This window comes from Ipomoea triloba, chromosome 10 (genome assembly GCF_003576645.1).
Source record: "Ipomoea triloba cultivar NCNSP0323 chromosome 10, ASM357664v1".
Taxonomy (NCBI): Eukaryota; Viridiplantae; Streptophyta; class Magnoliopsida; order Solanales; family Convolvulaceae; genus Ipomoea; species Ipomoea triloba.
This window is the reverse complement of record NC_044925.1, coordinates 11432358-11444686: the sequence shown is the minus strand read 5'-3', so window position 1 is coordinate 11444686 and position 12329 is coordinate 11432358. Positions and strand designations below refer to the sequence as shown.

General features: G+C 40.5%; 1 pseudogene; it reads right to left on the bottom strand.

The window, feature by feature from the left end:
- The window catches only part of LOC116033144, a 213849-nt pseudogene that overhangs the window by 198359 nt on the left and 3161 nt on the right, over positions 1–12329 (bottom strand).

Sequence of the window (12329 nt, the reverse complement as noted above, 5' to 3'; positions counted from 1 at the left end):
ATATATGGCGAGGGCTTTTGGAGGTTCGGGAAGTTATGGGAAGGGGCTGTCGAAGATGCATAGGGGATGGCTTGAGCACAAAAATTGGTACTGACCCTTGGCTCCCCATTGATGATAATCCGTATATTAGCTCCCCACTTCACGACTCAATCATGGAAGCACCTGTCTCATCCTTGCTTAATGTTCAGGGCACATGATGGGATGTTGCATGTGTGAAGGACATATTCAATGAGCGTGATGCTAATATTATCCTTAACATTCCGATAAGTTTACATAAACCTTCAGATGCTTGGGTATGGTTTAAGGAGCCAAAAGGTGATTATTCGGTGAAATCTTGTTATAGAATGCTTGTTGGTGAACTTCACGATAATTGACCCTAGCGCCTGTTATGGAATCTCAAGGTTCCACCCAAGGTGAAGTTATTTTGTTGGCAGCTTGTTGCGTCATTCTTACCAACCCGGGATGCTTTATTTTCGAAGCAAATTCATACCTCACTCGTGTGTCATATGTGTGGACATATAGATGAGTCGGCCAAGCATCTGTTTATGGAATGTCAGCATGTTGTTACTATGTGGGCTACCATGGGAATATCTTATGCGTTGCATGGCCAAGGTACTATTTCTGAGTGGTTTCTTAATTTGCTGGCTACTTTGAATGATGACATGAAGTGTAAAGTTGCTATGCTTTGTTGGGGTTTATGGGGGAGTAGAAACAATTCACTGTGGAATGGGGTCCCTTTTGATATTAGTCATGTGCTTCATTCTTCTTTAATTTTTTTGACAAACTGGAGTGCTGCAAATTTGCATAATCTGATGCAGAATAATATTGTTGGCCTACTACCGAAATGGACTGCCCCATCGCCTGGTCGTTTGAAGTTGAATACAGATATTGCAATGGATGTTAATAATAATGCTATGGGGTTTGGATGGGTGTTGCGTGATGACCGTGGTATTTTTCTAGCTGCTAAATCTATCCGGGTTAATGGTAACTATAGTGTTCAAGAGGCTGAAGCTGTGTGCATCCGTGAAGCTCTAAGCTGGCTAAAGGGAACTGGAATGGGTGGTGTGGATATTGAGACTGATTCACAGCTTGTTTATCATGCTTTAAAATCGAATTCTTTTATTTCGTGTTTTGGTTTTATTATTGATGACATTAAAGAAGTTGCATCCACGATTGAAGATGTAGACTTCTATTTTGTTAAGCGATTTGCGAATCATGCTGCCCATGTTGTTGCTCGGGAAGCCGTTTCTGTGTCAGGTTGCGGGGAGTGGTTTGATACTCCTCCTCATTTCCTTGTTAACTGCCTTTTATCTGATTTAATGAATTAAGTTCTTTTTCTCAAAAAAAAAAAAAAAACTATCTCTGGATAGATTTCGTAATCTTATCAATCTTCCAGAGTACCGCAAATTATATGGTGGACCATGGTCCACAATGCATTGTACAGTTGTGTTGAAAAGATACTGCAGTTGTGTTAAAAGGAAACTATAGTTACGCGGAACATATGCCGTTCATCCGTTCAACACAACTGCAGTATCCATTCAACACAACTGCAGTATCCGTTCAACACAACTGCATTTACAGACAGATGAAATGACCTCTGTTTCGCGCAACTGCAGTTTTCTTTCAACACAACTGCAGTATCCGTTCAACACAACTGAAGTATCAGTTCAACATAACTGCAGTATCAACCATGACCCATGTTTCACAATACATTGTGGACCATGGTCCACGGTATAACAACTGTGTAATGTTAGAGGATACAATCTTTCAATTAAGAATTTTTTTTTTTATAATTAATATATGAAATCAAAGTAAAAGGACATGGCATGGTTTTATATATATATATATATATATATATATATATATATATATATATATATATATATATAAAAAACTAATAAATAACCTATGCTAAAATTAATAAAAGACTAAAAAGTAATTAAATAGATACTATGGGGAATTGACCTATGACCCTCCAGTGAAAAGGATTGGAACCACTAGACCAGACAGTTTTGCGTGTCTTCCTTGATATCCTAAACAGACCGCAACATCCCCTTTTATACTTTTCCAAGACCCCCTGCACCACCCACGTGTACAGTCACTTACACACACCCCTCTCCATCCACTCAAGTGGCCTTGAACTTCGCTCGTGTACACACCACCCCCATGTCTCACACATGCCACACACCCCGCTGCCATATCACGTACCCTAGCTGCCATTACCCACGTACACCACGTACCTAGCCGCCATACCACACACACCCTCGTAGCCCCCTAGCTACCATGTACGCCGTATACCACACCATGCATGTCGTACGCCGCCACCATGCACCCGCACACACCAGCGCTACACAGTAACGCACATGGCCCACGCGACGTCGCAAATGCGACAGGTTGCCTCGGGCCGACGCCCTGGGCTTCCTCTGCACCTATCCCATACACCATGTGGGCTTGTTCCAATCCAATATCCACACACACACACACATACACACACACATATATATATATTATGGTACTACCCTTGTAGATGAGAGCATGGGATCCCATCTCAATCATCCAATTAAATTTAATTAATGGTAAGGATTGAATTTGAAACTTTACTAAATCTGATATTCTCTAACGATTGATTTAGATTCTTCCTAATCTATATGACAGAGTATAACATTCAAAAACCCTAGACTATATATCACTCAAAGAATGCAACAGTATAGATATTAATATGTGGAAAAGTAAAGGCGGAATGTAAACTGGCACACATATTGTTTACCCAGTTTGATACATCATGTATCTACATTTAGGGGGACGACCATTAGTGCGTCCAATCCACTATCTCCACCACCAATTGTGCAGAAGGTAAGAGATGATACAATCTCACCCAAGTGATCCCCACAAGGTAAGTACTAACTGTCTAAGGCTTATAGCAGATTGTCAAGAACGGAGATCCATGCGTCAGAAGTCCAAAGAAACCCCTTTTTTGGAGAGCTATTTTGTCGTTGTTCGTCTCGCTGACTCACTCTACACTGTACCACAACTGCATGGTCTTCAAGTCCACATATTAAGCATCAGTGAATGTCTTCTCAAGTTCTTCAACTTAGATTTCCATAAAGAACTTACATCTTGAGAAGATGAAATTATTAGAGTATTGCCTTTTAGAACTAAGGGAGAGATGGTTGTGATTCAAGTCAGAATTGCTTAGATCAATCGCTTTAATTATTGAATCAACTCCCTTTTTATATAGACTCTAATTTTAGGTAGACACGGTAATCTTAACTTGAATGTCCTTATAAATGATTACCGTTATACCCTTTGAGGTGTTCAGGTAATAGGGTCTTTCTTGTAAACACACCTCTTTGCATGTAACCACTCTGCCAGATCAGCGAAGATAAGTCGGTGAAGTCCAACGGATATATTGTGGACGCTCTGGCGTAGAGTTTGATCAATCATGTCTTCACTATTAACACTGATAGACTCTAAACTAAAACCTATCTAATTTTTCATAATAATGCAGTCAATTACATAAGTGGGATTTAGACTTAAATCACTAACAGAATTTAAAGGCCCATTAATATTCGGATATATTTAATAGGAAATATTGTAATTTTTGCCCCTCCATAATATGCCAATTGTCAATATCATCCCTAAATTATTAATGGTGTAAATGTTGCCCCTCAATTTTCAAAAATGGTACATATATTGCCCCTTCTGTAACGAAGGAGGGGCAATATTTACACCATGGGAGTGGCAATATATGTACCGTTTTTGAAAATTGAGTGGCAATATTTACATCACTAATAATTCAGCAGTGACATTGATAATTGACATATTATGGTGGGGCATAAATTACAATTTTCCCTATTTAATACATAGTAGTGGGATAGCTAGTAATGTTAGTTTCTTGTTTGTATTGGAATATAATTGAAATACAATATTATATTATCCTTATTTAGAGGGATTCTATCAGTTGTAGGAATCAAAACAAAAAAAAAAAAAAAAATAAAACGCGGGAATCCTTGTGAGTATAAACCAACAATGGACGAACTCCAATTGGCGTCACTGGATGAAGAAAACAACGGTGAGTTTTTTTCTGTTTTCTACTGAGGGTTTCAGTTTTTGGTGTGTGCATTTGATATGGGGGCCATGTGCATAACTGTTCAACTGCACGGGGTGGCGCATGAAGGCTATGCGAATTAATTAATGGCCGTGTGTGCGACTGTCTTCATTCATGTGCATTGTAGTATGTGTAGACTACATGACAATAGTAGGCAATGCAACTAGACTAGGTTGATGTTGCACACACTAGTGTGGCTACATGCACTAAGTGCATGAGATGATCTCATGACTATAGTAGGCGTGTGCATGTGAATGGGGATCCATGTACAACCGTCAATGAGAGTAGTACAACCATGCTACATAGTTACTTTACTATGTGCATTTAAGCTATACACCATTAAACAAAATCTAACATGTAGTTCAGATTTAGCATAATGCAATACCCTATGCATGGAAGTGGTATACTATGTGCGTGGTGTGTTTCATTCTGTGCATATAGGGGCTATACCAGTAGGTGTGTGCATATGAACGCGAAACTATGTGCATATTGGTGCTGAACTGTGCTCGTACCTGTATTAACTTAAACTATGCACATATTTGTGCTCCCACGTACAACATAAACTGGAGATTATAACGAAATAAGATAGACACAAGATAAATACTACGTGGTAAAAATGTCGAAATTGTGCATCCAATAAAATAAATAAACACCATAAAATCCAAAAAAAAACAATGTGTGTTAAATAGAAACTCATCGCAGTTGTCCATCCGAATAGATTTAACAGATTAGAAATACTATTTTTCTAAAAAATACGGTGGCATTTTCATAAATAATTAAACTTTAATTTGAAGTGCAAGTAAATTGCGTTAAAAGAGTAATAACAGTTTCATAGAGTGCACCTAAGTGCAAGTAAAATGTATTGAAAGTGCAACAAATAATGCAAACCAAGCAACAATATTTAGTGCATCTAACGCTATAAATAGTTGCACCAAACATTATCATTAAGTGCACCATTGTGAAAGATATTATCGTTAAGTGTACCAATGTGAAAAGATAAAGTACTTGCATTATTAAGTGTAAACTAGTATGTTCACCCGTGCGATGCACAGTATGGATTTTTTATAATATATTAAGAATATTTGGATGGATATTACAATTATTTAAATTATAAATCAAATATTATATAGTGAAATTGAAGATATAGTTTGGATTGTTTTTGTTTGTTGATGTTATCATTGCTTGAATTCGATCAAATAATTGTTCAAATTATTAGCTAATGTGTAGATCTACGCATGCGGTGCTGTAACTTTAGAGATTTTATATATCATTATTTAGAATTTTTACAAATTGGACAAATGTGCTCGTTCTCTAGCAACTTATTTATAGTAATCAGTTGCTATCATAATTCATTTGTATAGAGGATATATCGATATACTTTTTGTCTATATATATGATGAGCACAAATGATGAGTGTAAAAAGGGTGTAATGTCGTTCCGCTGAGTATTGGTGTTATGGCACGTGACTATGTGAATTACCAGGCACTAGAGTATATGAATTTATAGAATCCAAGTAACATAGACTGAATGATGTGGAATAAAAGAAAGCAATTGATTATGGTGAAAACTATATGATAAAGGTATGGGCCAGATCAGGGGGATTGTAACCTTGATGTTCTAACAAACTAAGGATTAGGGAAAGAATAATTAACCAAGGGATATATGGGCAATGCACAAAAGAATTCTACTCAGCTACTTTCGTAATCAATAAGAGAATTGGGCTAAGATTGCCCCACTGTCGTGATGCATCAATCATAACCTTAAGCACCTAAGCATTGTAAGCCCCCAATATTACCTCTACTTTCATAGCAGGAAAATTAGGTTGAACTTGGTAAGGCTCGAGGTCTCCATCCAACTGTCGTTGTAATGAATCCCTCTCCTATACTAGCTATTAATTCTAGCCACAAACCAATAACTAGTGCAAAGAAATCCCCAAATCAACATAAACCCTAGGTAAAAGATTCAATCCCTTTATGCAATTAATCATAAATCGAACATCAAGATTGACAATGGACCCCTAATCCAAACCCATAAACGAATTACTCCCTCATGATGGGAGTAAACACAGCAAAGCAAGAATTAAAGATGGAAGACATGGCTGCAATATTAAAGAATAAAAAGGCAAACTTTACTAACAATTCTTCAAAGTAAATCTGATCCGAACAATGATGCCAAGCTTCAAACTCAATTCAATGATGTAAATCCGCTGTATTCTATGGTGTGGAAAACTCTAAAGAAGGTAAAAACTACACTAAGCTAAAACTAGGGTTCGGAGACCTGTAAAATATCAGAAACGCGACTTAAATACTGGACAGCAGCCGGGTCACGGCCGCCATCACGGCCGTGAGGCAGGCCGTGATGCGGCCCTCTGGTCCTCTTCTGACTCCTTTTGTGTTCTGTTGCTCCTTTCCGGCCCGGGGTGGATTCCTTATGTCTCGAAAACTGGTCCAAGATGACTAAAAATCCTTCCTTTGCTCCTCATTTGTGAATAAACTAGATATGATCAAATATAACACACAAACGAGCCTTAAATGTATCAAGGTAAAGAAATTAAGCAACAACAACTCTTGATTCGTGGGGCAAATAAAGGTATAAAATCATGTGTATCAACTCCCCCACACTAGAACTTTTGCTTGTGCTCAAGTAAACCCAGGATAGACCACCCTCCAGGCATAGTCACTGATCACACTTCCTTCCTGCTCAACCAAACATTCCACCGACCAACTTGTACAATCTAACCTGCTTCAAGAATCATCTCAGAATCACAAGTGAGTTCCCCTCTCATGCTAATAACCGGGCACCCAAATTAAGGTAGATTAAAACCCTATATGCACATGTACTCAGTTGAGATTATGCAAGACTTGGCTTAAGATGAACTCCCATAGACATGCCCTTCATACTCACATAGATCACTCTAAAACTACATGCTAAGATCAAATAGGTCTTTATTCGGCTTGTAATGGGGCTAAGGGTGAGTGGCTAAACAAAGAAGGGGTATGGAAAAATGCACAAAAGAGAGAGAATTTCACGCCTATTCACAACTAAACCTAGAGGAGACATGGAAAAAATGAATCAATAGAGCAAAATATACATGGAAACACAAGAGTATTCTAAACTAGTAGGGGTGAAGACAATTATTCTAGTAACTGGACTTGCACTTTTATTCATCCTTCTGTTTTTTTCTTTTTCACAAACCTTTTCTTCACTTTCAAACTCTTTTTCAAACTTTTCTTTTCTTTCTTTTCAACCAACAAATTTTTCCTTTTCTTTCATTCAATCAATCAATAACTTCCTTCACCACACCCCCACACTAGAACAAAGGTAGCATGAATAATTCTATCAAAAATAAGCTCAAAAAGGTAAATCTCCTCTAAGTTAAAGAACAAATGCTACATTCTTTCTAAGGGTGAATGGAAAATATATGGCTAAAGGCTAAGGGTCAAATAATAGGGTTGAACAAGAAAAACAATACAAAGAACGGGGTTAAGTGCTTTCGCACTTATTAAACAAAAACAAGGCTCAAAGGGGACAACTAGAGAAAATATGTAACACATGGTATGTTTAAAGGCTTGGGCTAACAAGAATGGCGTAAATCACTTCAAAGCATGCAAATTCTAGACTTCACTATGAGAGCACTGAGACAAGCTATGACAGAACAAATATCACCGGAATCCCACATAAGCCTTCACTAGCAATGCATAACACACAAGGGGAACATTTATGTTAGAGGTTAACCCAACTATTGGCAAGAGACTGAATTAAGCACAAACTCAACCTTGAATCATCCTTGACAAGCTAAACTGCACAAGTACCACCAGACAAACGACAAACTAGCAGAAAGAGAAATGGTCACAGCCACAACACAAGGAAGGCATACTATCCTAAGCTGCAAAATGAATCCTCCAAGCAAAATCCATCAAAATATAGCTTTCACAATTTTTGTCAGAAAATAGCACCCCCCCACACTAAGTCAGGACATCGTCCCTGATGGACAAACAAAACCCCACGAATTAAAAGCAAACTAACTAGAAAGCAGAGAACCAAATCGAAAACAGGAAATAGGATAACAGAATTGAAGTCTTAAGCATCATACAAATCAAAACGAACTATAAACAGAAATAATAGAAAATAAAAGAGTAGAGTGTCAGAAATTTCACGAAGCACATCATCCCATGGAGGGGGGATCATAAGGTGGAAACGAAGGGCCCCCCGGGGGTGGGTAATGCCCACGCATCCACTCGTAGTAGGCCTGGGCCTCAGCGCGACTCACAGCATTCTCGGCCGCCATCTCATCCAGCCGATCATCAATGCGGTCAAATCTCATATTCATGGCCGCCAGTTGGGCCAAAACCTGCTGCTGGAAATCATCAGAATAGGAACTCCCGCCTGCCTCAACATGGGCAGGACCTGCAGCATCAGGATTGGCCTCATAGGCCTCCTCCTCCCTCCTAGCATCAGCCATATCAGTCATATCATCAGCGCGCGGCCTCTTTGGCGCGATCTTCTCCCCCATTCTCCCCACAATTGCCGCTGTGAGAGGTTGCATACCCGGAGCCGTGGGCGCAGTCAAGACAATCTGCTGTGTAGCTCGGAGGATCCGCGTGAAATACGACCCAAGATACAAAGCCGTACCATGCATGTAATACTGATTCTTCATCAAATTCCACACCACCACTCCCATGTGTAGTCGAACACGCTTGACCATGCCATATAGACAGAATAAGTCAGCGTGATTCACGGAGCTCGTAGCATCAAAACGGCCTGTGATGGAGTGGCCCAGCTGATATTGCATAAACTTGTGCTCCAATTTAAGGAATTCAGATGAGCGACTATGGGAGCTCTTGAACACTGTGGTGCCATCTGTGAGTTCCTCCCAGAACTCTTGAACATTAGGGACATTGGCATATCGGTCAAACTTCTCCTCCTCCGTGAGCTGCTGAACCGGGCCGAAACCCATCAAGTCACTCAAGTTATCCGGGCTGAACCGGAACAGCGTATGGCCAATGTGAAACTGAACACAGACACTACTAGTGAGGCCATCAAATTTTGTAAGCTTCATCGTAGTCATTGCCTCAACTAGCAAGTCCTTGTGTGTGTCCTCATTGAACTCCATTAACAGGTACCTCCATTCTGGGAGTTCTAGAGAGGACGTACGGCTTGAATATCTGTCGCTCGGAAAAGAACTTAAACCGCTCAAAGAGCTTTGGATCATGTAGTGGGGTGTCAGGCACTGGTTGAGCTGCGGGTTGCCTCTGTGCAACTGATTTCTTCCTATTACGGGGACGCATCTGCAAACAACTCACACCAAAGATATCCATGGGGTGAGGGTTAGCCAACTTGAAAGCATAAAGGGGTTTAGGATTGTGGAGTATATGACTATCTAAAAGAAACTAGTTTTTTTTTTTTTTAAAATAAATAAACCTAACCTAGAGTTCGGCTCAAACATCGCAAATTGCTCAAGAATCATCGCCAAACTAGTAACAACTACTCCACAATCCTAAAACTATCAAGAAGGTCATCCACAATCAACATTCAATTCATAGACAAATGGGTATTCAAAGTTTCACCCAAATCCATAATGCGAACACCATTAAAGCACTAAGCAAGCTTCTCTATCATGTAATGAACAACATTAAACCAAAACATGCTTAAACTAACAACATTAAACCATCAAACCAAAGATTATAGGAACTACATGAACACTACCAAGAAATTTCGAAAATAGCATTGAAAGTAAAGAAATTGAAGTTCAAACCTTGTTCAGAGGAGGAAGAAGATGATATGGAGCAAGAATGAGCAAGCAATCACAAGCAAAGAGGTCCAATTTGGTGTATGGAAGTTGGGGTGGAGAGAAATTGGGAGAAGGGGGTTAGGGTTTTAGATTGGGGAAAAAGTGGAGGGGAAACGCGGACTGGGTTTTATAACCCAGTCCGCCATCACGGCCGGGGTCACGGCCGGGATCGGGGCCGTGACCCTGGGCCTTAGTTTTATTTTTTTGGAAAAACATTCGGCAACGCATCACGGCCTGGGTCACGGCCGGGATGCGGCCCGTGACCCAGATCCCTAAATAGCTCGTTCAGCACTAGAATCTCCCTTGGACCATCACGGGCAGGGTCATGGCCGGGATGCGGCCAGTGACCTAGAGCCCTTATTTCACCTGTACGCACTGGAATTTCCGATGCCATCACGGCCTGGGTCACGGCCGGGATGTGGCATGTGACCCAGAGCCCTCTTTCACCCTGTTCAACACTAGAATTTTCCGGACGCCATCACGGCCTGGGTCACGGCCGGGATGTTGCCCGTGACCCAGAGCTCTCTATAGTGCTCTCAGCACTGGAAATCTGGAACAACCCTCACGTCCTGGATCACGGCCGGGATGCGGCCCGTGATCCAGGCTCCACTTTGCGCAAATTTGTCCTTTTTCGCGCCCAAGCTCGGTTTCACCTGCAAGTTAGTCCTAGAGCATTTTTGACCTGTTTCAACACCGAACCTCTTCAAATCTAACTATTCCCCACTCTTCCAAATGCAAACTAATACACACTCCTCACCAAAATAAACTAAGAAACACCCCTTAAGCAAGAAAAATCCTACTATACTCCAAACTAAAAATAAGAAAAATGCAGAAAGTAAAAATGCAAAAAGTAAAGGATAACATGGGGTGCCTCCCATGAAGCGCTGAGTTTACTGTCGTCAGCTCGACTCAGCCATGTGATCATCAAGTGTAGATGGGAATAAAGAGATCCCAAACTACTTTAACCATCTCTTCTTTTGATTCTGGAACATTGAAATATTTCAACCTTTGGCAATTAACCACGAATGGATCACCAGTAGTGCCAACAATAGTGACTGCACCCGATGGAGATTGCTCAACCACCGTAAACGGTCCTGACCATCTAGACTTGAGCTTCCCAGGGAACAGTTTCAATCGGGAATTGTATAGCAATACTTGATCACCCGGTTCAAAACTCCTCCTTATGATTCTCTTATCATGAAAGTACTTTGTTCTCTCCTTGTAAATCTTGGAATTCTCATAGGCATCCATCCGGAATTCCTCCAACTCATTCAATGACAACAATCTCTTCTCTCTAGACAGATTCTCATCCAAATTCAACTTCGAAACTGCCCAATAAGCCTTATGTTCGTACTCAACTGGTAAATGGCATGACTTCCCAAACACAAGTTTGAAAGGAGACACACCAATAGGAGACTTGAATGCAGTCCGGAGAGCCCATAAAGCATCATCTAACTTCAGTGACCAATCCTTCCGGTTAGGACTCACCACTTTCTCCAGAATTGACTTGATTTCTCTGTTTGCCAGCTCAACTTGTCCACAGGTTTGTGAATGATATGGTGTGGACAACCTGTGATAGATCCCATACTTAACCAAAAGCTTCTCCAACAACTTATTGCAAAAATGAGCCCCATTAACAGTGATAAAGGACCTAGGCACACCAAACCGAGAGAAAATATTCTTTTTCACAAACTTGACCACTGTCTTTGCATCATTCCTCGGAGCTGCTATTGCTTCCACCCACTTAGACACATAATCCACTACAACCAGGATGTACTCATTACCAAAAGAAGGAGGAAACGGACCCATGAAGTCCATTCCCCAGACATCAAATATCTCAACCTCTAAAATTACTCTCTGGGGCATCTCATGTCTCCTACTAACAGTGCCAGTCCGCTGGCATCTATCACACCTACTCACGAAGTCTTTTGCAGTAGCAAACAAAGTAGGCCAAAACAATCCTGACTGCAAAACTTTCAAAGTAGTATGATCAGCACTCATGTGTCCCCCGTAAGGTGAAGCATGACAATGAAAAAGAACACTATTAAACTCCTCCTCAGGAACACACCTCCTCACAATACCATCAGGACCCCTCTTAAACAGTAGTGGCTCATCCCAAAAATAATCTCTCACATCATGCACAAACCTCTTTTTCTTATTGTAATCAAAATCTTTCGGAATGTAACCACCCACCAGGAAATTAACTATGTTTGCAAACCATGGTACGGAGGTATTCACAGCCAACAATGTCTCACCTCTGAAAGTGTCATCAATGGGCAACTCATCTTTCTCCCGGCCTTCAAGCCTGGACAAATGGTCAGCAACCACATTCTCAGTGCCCTTCTTGTCTCTTATCTCCAAATCAAACTCTTGCAGCAGGAGAATCCATCTAATCAATCTTGGCTTAGCATCTTTTTTTCTAGAACAGAT